A 14,113-nucleotide genomic window follows, 5' to 3' on the forward strand; every position below is an offset into this window, starting at 1 on the left:
GTTTCTCTAACCCAAATACTTGAAAAATTGTCATTTCCCACATGGAAGGATTTAGACCCCTACTAAGCAAAGTGTTTTCATCTGAATATTAAGGGGATTGGGTAGCTAGATCATTTCTAAGGGCTTTTACAACCCTAATGTTTTTCAGTCTCCATGTTATGTTTGAAAGGTAGGCAATTAGATAGAAATGATTAAACCTTAAAGGAAGGAGGTGTATCTCAAGCTGAAAGGTATCAGTAGACATTTCAATCTGTCCTCGATTTCTGTCTCAATGTCACAACTCTAAGATATTAGTTTGAACTCTCTGATCATTCTTAACTTTGACAAAGATGCTAAGGTGTGTGCACTGTCAACTTTTTTTCCTTTGTGTTGTGTTTACTTTTTCTGATTTAAAGAATGGCTTGTAATGAAAATACAGTCAAATGTCTGTGCTATGTATGGCATTGTGCTGATTTGCATGAGACCTTATTGCTGCATGGTGATTAGAAGAAAGAACTCAAGGGGCGCCTGGGTGGCTCAGCCGGTTGAGCTTCTGACTTTGGCTCAGGTCATGATCTCATGATTCATGAGTTTGGGCCCCTGGAGCCTGTTTCAGATTCTGTGTACCACCCCCCACCCCACCCCCCGCCACCCCATCCCTCCCCTGTTTGTGCTCTCTCGAAAAAAAAAAAAAAATGTTAAAAAAACGAAGAAGAACTCAAGGCCCTAGAAGAGGGAGCTGTTATGTAATGTCAATGGAAGTGATTCACCATAGCAGATGACCAGGCTTGTCTCCAGGTGTGTTGGCCAAGAGGAAGTCCTAGCTGTGATACCTTCTCACTTCCTCTCTCTATATCCTTGTCCCCTTTAGTCTCCTTTCCCTTGGATAGTACCATGTAGTCATCTGGAGAGAGGAGATATTTTTGGCAAGGAATTTATTAGAATCCCTTGAATATCATTACATGGATTAACCACTTATTCTACATTTTGAGCCCTTAATAGGCCTACCTGCTTATAGATGTCTTGACAAAGATTTTCTCCTTCACCAAACTTTAGTCAGATTCTTCTGAGTCTTCTTCATGTAGGCCTTGACCTTGGCTGAGCCCAGTTTTAGCAACGAATTTTGCTGAGCCAATTTATTGAGAATCCCCTCACCTTTGGAATATAATCAAGCTCCTCTTTTCCTATTGTTTATGTATGATCAGGTTCCTCATTGCAAGAATCCTATTAAGTCAGTGTAGTAAGAATCTCCCTACCCTTGATATCTAATCAAGTTCCACTTAGTAATTTTCCCTTCACTGTCCTCTTCACACTTCTCCTTTGCTACAAATCCCCAGCTGTCTTTGCTGTATTAGAAATTGATTTCAGCCCCTTCCCCTTGTGATAGTCTCTTCCTTATTGCAATAATCTTGAATAAAGTCTTCCTTACCATTTTAACAAGTGCCAGAATAATTACTCTTTGCCCATCTGCATGTGTCTTTGTGGTAGACAGGATTCTAAGCACCCATAACCTTTACCACCGCCCCCCACCCAGGCCCCAGGTGTTACCCTCATTGTTATCTCATTGCATGGCAAAACTAATTTTGCAGATGTAATTAAGGTTACATCTAACTAGTGGACCTTAAGGTAAGGAAATTGTGGAGGCTGGCCTAATCTAATCATGTGAGCTTGTTAAAAACAGTTTTTTTTAATCTGGTAGCAGAAGAGGAAGTCAGATTCAAAGGAGAAAGGATTTAATGTACTGTTGTTGATTTGCATATGGAGGAGCTAGGTGGAAATGATCTGAGAGTGGCCTCTAGGAGCTGAGAGTGGTCCGTGGTCAACAGCCAGCAAGTAAACAGGACTTCAGTCCTGTAGGTGCAAGGAACTTAAATCTGTTGACAACCTGAATGAACTTGGAGGTTGATTCTTCCCCCAGAGCCTCTCAATAATGGCCCAGGCTAGTTCACTTTGGTTTCTCAGTTGTTGATACCTTGATTTTGGCCTTAATGAGACCCTAAGCAGAGAACTCAGATAAGTCTGCTCAGACTTCTGACCTACAGAACAGTGAGCTAATAAATGGGTGTTATTTTAAGCCACGAAGTTTGCGGAAATTTGGTACACAGCAATAAAACACTAACATATCTTATTCACATGTCAGTGAGAAGGTTGATTGCCAACTTTTAGTTCTGCAATCTTTTCTATATGGCATGGAACCATATGGCCAGGTTTTCCTTAAATTCAGTCATCTCAACTCCCTTATTTAAAAAATAGGTAAAAATCAACTCTTTAGGATTTCATGTGGCATGAGGCATTGAAAATAGAAGTCAGCAGTGTTTATAACACAAACTCATTCACTTAACAAATATTTATGGGAGGTCTACTATGTACAAAGTACTCAGTGATACATAAAATCATTCAGGATGAGATTGAGGGTTTTATAGTTATGCAATTTCTTACACCTGCTTTTATTTTATTTTATTTTATTATTATTATTATTATTATTTTTTTACAGAATTAGACCTTACATGAGGAGAATCAGCTTTTTGCTAGATATAGCCTACCCTACCTGTACTGATCAGGGTTACCCAGGGAAATCGAACCAACAGGATGGAGATACAGATATATAGAAAGACATGGATTTAAATAAAAATGTATATCTAGATAAGTATCTATATATTTTTAAACATTTTAATGTTTATTTTTTTGAGAGAGAGAGTGCACGTGCATGCACGCGCCAGTGGGGCAGGGGTAGAGAGACTGGGGGACACAGAATCCGAAGCAGGCTCCAGGCTCTGAGCTGTCAGCCCAGAGCCCGATGCGGGGCTCAGACTCATGAACTGCAAGATCATGACCTGAGGTGAAACCAGGAGTTGGATGCTTAACCAACTGAGCCACCCAGGCGCCCCTATATATTTTTAATCTATCTATTTATTTATAGAAATAATTAATTTAAGGAATTGGCTCATGCGATTGTGGAGGCTTGGCAAGTCCAAAATCTGCAAGGTAGGCCATCAGGATGTAGAAATGGAGAAGAATTGCAATTCAAGTCCAGAGGAAGTTTGCTGGCAGAATTCCTTATTCTTTCAGGGAGATCAATCTCTTCCCCTGAACGCCTGATTAGATGAGGCCCACTTGCATTATGGAGGGTATTCTGCTTTACTCAAAGTCTACGGATTTAGATGTTAATCTCACTTAAAAAAAATACCTTTACGAAGACATCTAGAATCTCACTTTAAAAAATACCTTTACGGAGACATCTAGAATAATGTTTGACCACATATCTGGGTACCATGGTCTGGCCAGGTTGACACGTAAAATGAACTACCACCCTACATATTATGAGTAGAGCAGCTGCAGAACAGACTTCTGCCTTCTCCTGACAGTTGACAGGGAAAGCCCTATTTAGTCTGCGTACAAGAGAGAGCTTCCTGCCAGAGAGAAAGAGAATCCTCTTGCCTATCCAGTAACTTCTGCCTCATCCCTAGCAACTTGATGAACCTTTCTTCTTTCCTCAAGGAGGATCCAGGGGAGGGCTGGAGAAAATAATGGAAAGTTTCTCATAGGTTACAGAGATAACAGAAATGTCTTGACTAAGGAACTTGGGAAGTAGAAGAGAGGATTTCTTCCTAAATTACAGTGCCTGCCTTCAAAGAGTTTATAACTTAATTGGAATCATACAGAAATGACTGGTGACGCTTTCCCCTCTTGTTCTTTGGAGGAGAAATCAAAGAATGTATATAATCGACATTACACGATTGTCATTTATCAGCAGTTTCACTTTCCATGGTTTCAGTTAGTCATGGTCAACTGCGATCCAGAAGCAGATGACCCTCCTTCTGATGTACTGTCAGAAGGTCACTGGTAGCCTAACGCTGTGTCACAATGCCTACGTCATTCACCTCGCTTCATCACATCACATTGGCATTTTATCACCTCACATCATCACAGGAAGGGTGAGTACGGTACAATACGGTATTTTGAGAGAGAGACCACATTTGCACGACTTTTATTACCATATATTGTTATAAGTATCCTATTTTATTATTAGTTATTGTTGTTAATCTCTTACTGTGTCTAATTTATAAATTAAATTTTATCATAGGTATGTATGTACAGGAAAAACAGTATATATAAGGTTCAACACCATCTGCAGTTTCAAGCATCCACCGGAGGTCTTGGAACATATCCCCCATGGATAAGGGGGAGACTATTATAAATCATGTAGGGAGAAAAAATTCCAACTGTGAGTTATAAACTCTGATTGTAAGATATCAGGACCCAGGAAAAGGACCCAGTGCTACTTTGTTTAAGACCAACAGAGTCTTGGGTATAAGAGTCTGAGCTCAGACAGACCTGAGTTCAAATCGTGAGTAGGGCCACCTGCAGTGTGTGCGTGCGTGCGTGCGTATGTTTGCGCGCATATGCATGTGTGTGTCTGATCTATGAAATGACGGTGTGCATATCTACCTCACAAGGCTTCTGTGAAGATGGTTTGAGATATCTTACAGAAATCACTTCAAACAGTGCCCAGAATCTACTAGAAGATCAACAAACTGGAGTTCGTATTATTATGAATAGTAGCCGTACAATCAGGAGAGATACTGGAAATGGAGGATGTGAGAAATGAGTCCGTTCTTGAACACTTACTGAAGAGTGTGGGCTTGTTTATCCGCCTACTCACCTTTGCCAGTGGATAGCAGATGGGGAGCAATGGGTCTTTTCTCAGTCCCTCCTTCTTGTCTCGTAAGTGACATTAACGGGACCTACACACAAGAAAAATCAGAAGCATATATATTGTTTACCCTGCACATTATTTGCTGTCTTATATGGTGCCATGACTTTTGTACCAAGCTTTGTGACCTTGAATGGAAACAGCAAGTTACTTTGGATTTAATTGTTATAATTTATTGCTTTTTCTGCCTTCAGCTGCTGACTGTAAATTTTTGTAGAGAAACACAAAATCGCTTCCTGTTCTTGACACATAAAGGGCTTTTTCTCCCTAGTTATGCTCATAATTTTATGCTGGGTGACCTTTGCATCTGTGGCTTGGTTTTATGATTTAAAAACTGTGCTTTGGCTGACAGACAATTCTGGAAATGATTTTTTTTTTTTTACCTAATGCAAATTGTCTGAGCCCAAGACATAGCATGAGTTGCTCTCTTTATATTTCCTGTTAGCATCACCAGCGTCATGCTGCCCATAAATCAATTAATTTGCCCTGGATGAGAAGCTCGAGTCCTGTGAATACTGCTTGAGAGAATACGTTTGTCTCTACCAACTTTCATTTCCAACATGGAATTCCTGTAAAATCCCATTAAGGGCAGTTGGAACTAAAAACAATCAATTAGTTTCTTGTTTAGATAAAAGGCTCAGTTCTGATCTATAGTGGGGTCCATTGGAGTGGGGAAGAAGAGTTTTTGTACTGATAATTACTTGGTTGTGTCTGAAGCCTTACCCTCTTTCTCTTCCCTGGTTGTGTGTGAAGAAAAGGAAGTACCGTAGGTAATTGGTATGTGCAGCCCCCACTGGTTTTGGATTGGGGAAGCACAGGCCAGAGCCTCAGCATCTTGTTGGCTCAGTTGAACAGATGGAAAGCATGAAGATTCCCCTCATCAGCAGGTTAGAATTTGGCAACTTGAGTTTATGAGATTTAATATGCATATGAATAAATAATAAGGAAGAAAAAGTATTTATCCCCTACAAACTTAAATAATTTTTCCTTTCACAAAAATGCAATAAAAGCAAAATTAAAAGAAGTATTTTATTTTCTCATAAGCACTAATGAACAAGGGCAACGTGGTCCCGGACCTGGAACTATAGCTCATAAGTCCCATTTAAGGCCGTATCACCCATAACCCCTTAGCAGGCCAATTTCCTGTTGAAATCCATGGGGAATTCACCAACTTCTGGTGGAGAAGATCAAGTCTCAGAGACACTGCTGCTTGTAAATTCATTCACTTCCCTCTCCTCTTTTATGGTGCATATATTATGATGATCGGTTTTATTACTGCTAGAGCCATTTAAGAGAAAACATGCTGGCAGATGATTACGGGTGACCATGTCCGACGGTGAAGTTATCGAGGTTATCTCAGGCCTTGCCAAAGCCCCGTGCTAACCTGTGTACAGACTCCTGGGATTTTGAATTCATTTCTTTATATATTACGCATGTACACAGGGAACAAAATATGAAAATAAGGGGGCAGGGAAGACATTAAGGGGTTGAAAACAGTTTCACAGCAGTATCTTGTCAGCTTTCCAGCATCGTCTGACTTATCAAGATCCAAACTCTCACAGCTGGTGCACATTTTGATGCCAAATGACTGGCATGGCTGAAATTGGAAGTCACCATGTCCTCCCATACCAGTTTAGTCTTCTCATTGCCCCATGTAACTTTTGAATGTAAGTTTGGATTTTAAAGAGAATATATTTTTTTGAGGTGGGCTTTTTGAGCTTAAATCTAGGCCAAGTAGATGTATGACTGAGAAGTAAAGTGAAATGAAAACCCTGCTAAATGCCCGCTTTGAAGTTGTCAACCAGAGATGGGCCAAAGCTATTGGCAGAAGTTCAGGTTCTTTCAAACAAGGGCACCCTACCACTCCAAGAACCAAGGACGGCAAAGGAACTATGCGCTTGTGTTCTCCCATGTTGGCTCGCTAGGTTTGAGTCACCCATTCTTTTTTTTTTTTTTTTTTAATTTTTTTTCAATGTTTATTTATTTTTGGGACAGAGAGAGACAGAGCATGAACGGGGGAGGGGCAGAGAGAGAGGGAGACACAGAATCGGAAACAGGCTCCAGGCTCTGAGCCGTCAGCCCAGAGCCCGACGCGGGGCTCGAACTCACGGACCGCGAGATCGTGACCCGGCTGAAGTCGGACGCTTAACCGACTGCGCCACCCAGGCGCCCCTGAGTCACCCATTCTTAACAGGAATCATTCTCTGGCTGCTAACGATATCAGCCTAATAAGAGCAGGCCCAGATGTAGGGCTCTTAAAGGGTTATTGAGAGGACAGGGGAACAATCCCAGCAATGCTAACAGAGTAGTTGAGCTAGATGGGGACAAGAGTGGTGGTGTATCCATGTGAGAAAAGGGGTTCTGAGTGTCTGATCCTTGGGGTCTGTTTGAATAGTAAAACAAAATGATGTAGGAGCTTTCCAAATAACATGTGTATGAATGTATGTGTGTGCACATATGCACACTTAGGATATCTGTGCTTACAAATGTGTATCTCATGGTGGTCCTCATGACATCGTCTTTTGGGGAGAAATATTCTTTCAGCTGCCTGTCGGGTTTTGAAGATTCACTCCAGTCCAGTTTCTGAGCCCCTCCAATGTGAGCAGAGCAAAAAGATCCTTGTGGTTGCTGGATTCTAGAATCAGCCTCATTCCCATTGGCCCTGAACATCTAATGTGCTTAGTGGTGTTCCTAGTTCTCTCATACACTTACCAAATCCCAGCTTTCCCACTCCCGCCACGTCCGCCTGGCTTCTGTGCCCGGGTTCATGGTTTGGTTTTGAGTTTCGCAGTGGGACGAAGTTTGTTTTGAATACCTGCCCACTTGGCTCAGTTCTTCTACTCAGATACTGCCTCTTTCCTTCACCATGCCCTACATTTAAGAGTTCCTGTAAACTCTTAGGACACTGCCCTGCCTGGTGCTTTACAAATACCCTAAATTGGATCACTGCCTCTCACCCTGACTGGACCTACTGCTGTCTTCCTTTGCCTTCTCATTTGTATAGACTGAGAAGCCAGAATATGCTGTTTACTGGAGATTTTGTTTGATGACAAGTGACATCTGAGAGTTCATACTTTGACAAAAAGGGCATTTGGGGGTTATAATACCTTGGAATGTCAAAATTAATGGAAGTATTAAATAAATAGTAATCTCAGTGTGGGCTAGTAATATATAACCTGGTTGTATATAATTGTAGTTTTTAAACAACTAATCACTGCTCCAACATCTATTATTCCTAGTTCTCGCTCTGATTTGGTGATTAACAGTATTATTTTGTATCAATTTTTCCTTTTATATATGTTACAAAATTAATTGCAATGTTTGTAAGCAATACTTGTCACAAATATGTGAAAGTGAGGTATGTATTTTAATTAAATCTGTCACACATTTCTAATTGAATAGAACTGTAGGAAACATACTGGTTTTATGTAAATCCAAATTTAGAATTTAAAGGATTTCTAAGTCGGTGTTCTTTTTTTTTCTTTTATATATGTTTTTTATTTTAGAGATAGAGCGTGGGGAGAGGGGGAGAGGGGGCAGAGGGAGGGAGAGAAAGAGAGAGAATCCCAAGCTCTGCTCAGCACGGAGCCCGATGCGGGGCTTGAACTCACAAACTGTGAGATCATGACCCGAGCTGAAACCAAGAGTCAGACGCCCAACCCAGGTGCCCCAAGTTTTAAATTTTTTTAAGCTTCACGTCCAACATGGGGCTCGAACTCATGACCCCAAGATCAAGAGTCGTATGCTCTCATTACTTGGTATTCTTTAGAAACAAGCTAGGGGGCATGGGATAAAAGACAAAGGAGGAAGGGCTTAATTATGATGAATCATTTTATTATCAGATAATATATTTCCCCATGATTTCTCTATTTTTCTGGGTTTTCATAACTGGGAATATACCAAATGTGATAATTTTATAAAGATGCCAAATTATAATTATACCTCCTAACACTGCTAAACCAACAAAGGACTTTTTAAGTCTGTAATCAGTGCTAAAATATTATATATATTTCCATTTTCTCCAGGTTAATACCTTGTTACCAATAATTGCCAAAATCTTACACTGGGACCTAAGTAGATTTCTAAATACCCAGAGGAAGGGCGGGGCGGTCCTACCTTCCAAAGCTGCCAGATTTGCTTCTTGGGGTCTCCTGAGGCAGGTGAGGGGGGTGTTCAAGCAGAAAAAAGTGGTGAGGCAACTCCAAGCCCCCCCAACACACTTAATTGTGCTGTGTGAGGAACACTCTTTGGGCAGACTTTGAGGTAAAACTCCTGCTCTGTATGTGTGTCTGTTTAAACTGTTTGTTGCTGATTAACATATTCCTGAACATAGAATGGCACACGTACTTATCTATACGAATTATAATTTTTCCGATACTAGGCAGCCAAAGGAAGTCCAGAAACAAATTAGATGTTGAGGTAAATGTCAGTTCAGTTGACAACCATAACCCCAGATTTCAAAACCACATGTATATCCCAGACAGTTTTGTGCTTGTCATTAACTGACTTGATAATAGATAAATAATTTCACTTTTGAACTCCTACAGTTCACCTAACAAAATCAGTTCGCTATATTAAAGCTACATGTAAGACTGTGTTTTTAAAAAATCCCACTGATAAAAAAATCTTAAGAGCTTCAAGGCTCACTGATTCAAAGTAAATAGGGTCTCTTTTATTGTAATGATGATGATCATAATCATTTCTCCAAAGTATGATCTTGCCCATGATCTCATTTGTTACAACAGCCTGGGTAAAATAGGTAGCGTGGGAATTTATCGTTTCTATTTTACTGATGAGAAAACTTAAGCTCAAAAAAGTAAAATGACTTACTCAGCGTCACACAGCTGTTGCAGTCCGAAGCCAGGATTCCAATCTAATTCTTGATTCCGCACTCGGTGTTCTTTCCTCAACCTGCCTGGCAGCCACACTGCCTAAGTTTTCCTTGTTTCAGCCCTTTCTCCCGAGCACCTCTGATGCAGCGGTTCACGGGCAGGTGCATCTGTCAAGGATGGAGATTCTTGGTGCATCTTGGATTCTGCCCAGTGCGTTGTATTAGGTGGTGCCACACTGGACTCGAATGGTGGTGTGAGCCTAAGATGAGAAGTTAATTAGACCTTTCGATATCTAATGAGGTTTCACATAATTTATCACCAGTAGAGAGCACTGTAAGATTAGAATTAATGGCGGGACTTACTTGAAGAAAGGATTGTTTATATCATGAATGTACTACAAAGGCAGAGTTAAAATGATTGATTTTAAGCAAGAATGATCTGCCCTTGTAGTAGTAGATCATTTCCATCAGTTGAACCTTTAGAGAGCAGTCATTCAAAACTTGCGTTTAAATATAATATCAATATTAAAAGAAGTAGGCATTGCTTGCTTGCTGAAGTGAAATTGAAGAGATTCAATTCTGAATCAGAACCCAGACTTGTCTGCTTTCTCCTTGAATATCTTGTTCCCAAACTGCTGTTGGAGTATTCCTGACACAGAGCTCCTTCTCTCTCCCAGCTCCTGTGTGGCAAATGTGACTTCACACGTACGGAATAGGCTCTAACATCAGGTAGTCAAAAATATTACAGGGCTTCATTCTGATCACCTTTATTTCTCTTGCTTGGCATTTGCGGCTGTTGGGTTTTCTTAAAACATTTTTCTGGTTATAAATATAAAATCAAGATTCATTTCGGAAGTAGCCTTCAGTGTATTCATTGTGTTCATATAGTTAAAAGACATGCAGTAAATACAAATCAGTGCTCACAGTCGATGGACTGAAATATTGGCATTTAGTTGCAACCCGATTATGGCATTTTACTAGTCTAAACACTGAGATGTATCACACAATGACTTTTGTGCTGTGGAAAGCTTTGAAATGGATCTGCCTTAAAGATAGATGCATTTACACTTCATATGTTTTCCATCATTTTTTTTTTTTACCAATTTGCTAGCTCCCCAAACTAGCTGTATTTAAACAAATTCTTCCCCCACAGCCATTTTGTTCTCTGATTTCACCCTGCCGTGAAGTCTCAATGTGAAATTGGTGATAGCATGATTGATCATTTAGCTGACAGCATAATCATGAGCACGGGGTAGAAACTTAGCTTCATATCCAGTAAGAAGAGAAGCTGGAACGCAGAGGTATTAAAATATGAGTATCTCAAATGAAAACAGAGGTAACATGAGAGCTTTAATGTTTGAATAAATCTCTCCCCCCCCCCCACTGATAAATGTGCTTTCCTCTTCAATTTTGTTTCAGTACTCAGGTTTTCTTATTCGTAGTATATTTCTTGAAATGGGCTCTCTTCTTTACCCCTCCTCTAGCACAGTAGTAAAAGAACGTCCCCCTCCTTCCCCCTTGCAAAATGAGCCTGCAAATGCTCTCTCCTCTAAGTCCTTAGTGACTTGTTTGCCTGAATAAGGAAGGGGCATGTCTGTAGTAATATTGCATGTTGGATGAGCCCCATTCAGAAAACAATCACAACCAGGTTTCTGTTTATACAGTCCATTACGTGGACTTACTGTCACAGTGAGAGGTTAGCTAGCCCACCAGGTGCACTGCGCGTGGAGGTGAGGATTTTGCATTTTTAAAAGTGCAAGGAAGCTGACTGCTGGCATGCAAATTGGGTCCCCCAAACATAGGTTCTATTGTTTTATTTCCCCAGAGGGGCTCTATCTGCACTTACCCACTGTCTGGAACCACTGTGCCCATTGTTGCCATTGAATACCAAGGCCCTTAGCAAAGATTTCTATGGCCTTCAACAGGGCTTTCAAGTGGAGGTTGTTTCTAATTTTGCCTTTCATATAAGGATTGGGATTTTAAGGCTACTGTGAATGTTAATTTACTGACAGTGATATATAGCATCCATGAAATACGGTATACAGTTCTCTAGAAAATACTAGTGTGAACATGCACAGAAGAATGTACGATGAAAGGATTTCAAATCACTTGTGTTAAACATCCAGTGAGACAATGGGTGTGAATGCCTTTTATATACTCTAGAATCCGGCCACAACAAGACAGTAGTTTTGTAATAATTTTTCACATCTTGCGTATTTTGAATCTATTATTTGGGGCTGACAATTTTATGTATACACAAATGTCTCTGAAGTGAAGGTGTGAGCCGAGGTTAATGAATAAGCCAAAATGGCAAATACTGAGGCTCTTCCACTCAGCCTGTGTGAAGAAAGAGCAAAACAATCCAGAAAGTATGCCAAGGCTTTCTGTAAGTTACAGAGCCCTTGTCCTTTCCAGCCCTTTCCAATTCACGTTTCTTCTTGTTCGGTTGTTCAACTGTTGCTTACCATTTTTGCCTTATATTTGACTTACTGTCTTGATTTCATAGTTGAGCTTATAAATGATAAAAGTATGAACAAGAAACTTATCAGAAGCTTCCATCACTGAGCAGAAGCTCTCAGATTTAGGGTGTGGTTCACTTGTGTCTTTCATGTAATTTTTGCTCTCTCTGCAGGCCAGCCTTGTTCTGCCGAGAACTTGTGGTTGCTGCCTTTCTCATTATTTCCTTATTTCGGTTTCTAGTGGTGTGCACGTGTGGGGCTTTAAGAATATTCTTCTTATCCTATATGTATCCTCTTAACATATACCTAAGAGTTGTGAGCATTAGGAGTAATGGGATAGACTTGAGACAGCTCAACTTTTTTCTTGTCTGGAAGATCTTGTGTCACACAATAATAGAAAAGTAGAAAATTTGGAGCCAGAACACAACATATGGGTCTCCGATATCATGTGGTCCTCTCTATACACTACATAACCCACCTTGGACCACGTCCACCGGGTATTCAGTTCCTGGCAGCGCTAGAAACACTTGGTGAAACACGGACTCGCCGCTAACCAAGCAGTTCTGTGGCTCTGCCCCCAAGGATGGTATAACAGTGGGACTTTGGTGTATTTCATAGAAAGAAACACACACGCAAATATGGGCATGTAGGGAATGATTGTGTTTACCCAGCTTCCAACAGGGTCTCAACACATTCTTCTATTTCATCCTGCACACTTGTAGACAAATAGTACATTTGTTTTAACGACTCTATGAGTCTTGATAGAGTTGACTTCAGGAGGAGTCTGTACATCATCCTGCTGTTACAGCCAGGGCCACATTGTAAGTACTCAGTACGCTTTCATTTTAGTAATGAGTGAATGCATCTGTCAAGATGAAAATAAGGATTTCCAAGTTAGATTCATTTTGTTGGTCTTTCACCTTTGACACCTCTAATTACTTTTCTTCTTTGAAAGATTGACCTCAGGCAATATCGTTGCTGTTTCTAATTTAAAAATCTCCGTTTCCTATATTCATTGAGAAAATGTTTACCAAATGCCTAGCATGGTTCTTGACACACGGTAGGCATGCATTGTTAGAATCAAAGTTTGTTAAGCTCTTCCTTTCCAACCGGGGCCGGGCAGAATGGCTCCTGCAAAGAAGGGTGGTGAGAACAAGAAGGGTCATTCTGCCATCAGTGAGGTAGTGACCAGAGAACATACCATAGACATTCACAAGTGCATCCATGGAGTAGGTTTCAAGAAGTGTGCCCCTCAGGCACTCAAAGTGATCCAGAAATTTGCCATGGAGTATGTGGGGGCTCCAGATGTAGGCCTCGATACCAGGCTCAACAAAGCTGTCTGGGCCAAAGGAATAAGGAATGTTCCATACCATATCCGTGTGCGGTAGTCCAGAAAATGTAACAAAGATGAAGATTCAACAAACAAACTCTATATGTTGGTTACCTATGTACCTGTCACCACTTTCAAAAATCTACAGAAAGTTAAGGCAGATGAGGACTAACTGCTGATTGTTAAATAAAGGTATAAAAGTGAAAAAATACAGCAACAAAACAAAAGTTTGTTAAAAATAATGTACTGGTAGGTTCAATTGCACTGAATAAAAGAAAAAATATATTAAAAGGGTATGGCATCTGGGGTGCCTGGGTGGCTCAGTCGGTTGAGTGGCCGACTTCGGCTCAGGTCATGATCTCACGGTCCGTGAGTTCCAGCCCCGCGTCAGGCTCTGTGCTGACAGCTCAGAGCCTGGAGCCTGTTTCAGATTCTGTGTCTCCCTCTCTCTCTGCCCCTCCCCTGTTCATGCTCTGTCTCTCTCTGTCTCAAAAATAAATAAACGTTTAAAAAAAAAAGGTAAGGCATCTACAAGCTGTAATGCAAACAGAGGAATTGTAGGGGTACAGATTGGCCTTAAACCATATAGAAAAAAAGGTGAAAGGGAAGAAGATTGAAGAAGGAAGACAAAAAAGAATTGTTTCAACCTCCTATTATTAAAATTCCACCTTATTTTGGATAAAAATAAATGTCGTTCCCCATACTTGTTTTGACATTTAAAAAATTGTGATAAAATACACATAAACAGACTTTACCATTTTAACCATTTTAAAGTGTAGAATACAGCAGTATTTAGTACA

At 40.5% G+C, this 14,113-nt stretch overlaps 1 pseudogene; it reads left to right on the top strand.

Annotated features, from left to right (window-relative positions):
- Positions 1-13,086: 13,086 nt before the first annotated feature.
- Positions 13,087-13,516, top strand: LOC122477678 (annotated as a pseudogene).
- Positions 13,517-14,113: the final 597 nt, after the last annotated feature.

Source organism: Prionailurus bengalensis, chromosome X (genome assembly GCF_016509475.1).
Source record: "Prionailurus bengalensis isolate Pbe53 chromosome X, Fcat_Pben_1.1_paternal_pri, whole genome shotgun sequence".
In the NCBI taxonomy this organism is placed as follows: Eukaryota; Metazoa; Chordata; class Mammalia; order Carnivora; family Felidae; genus Prionailurus; species Prionailurus bengalensis.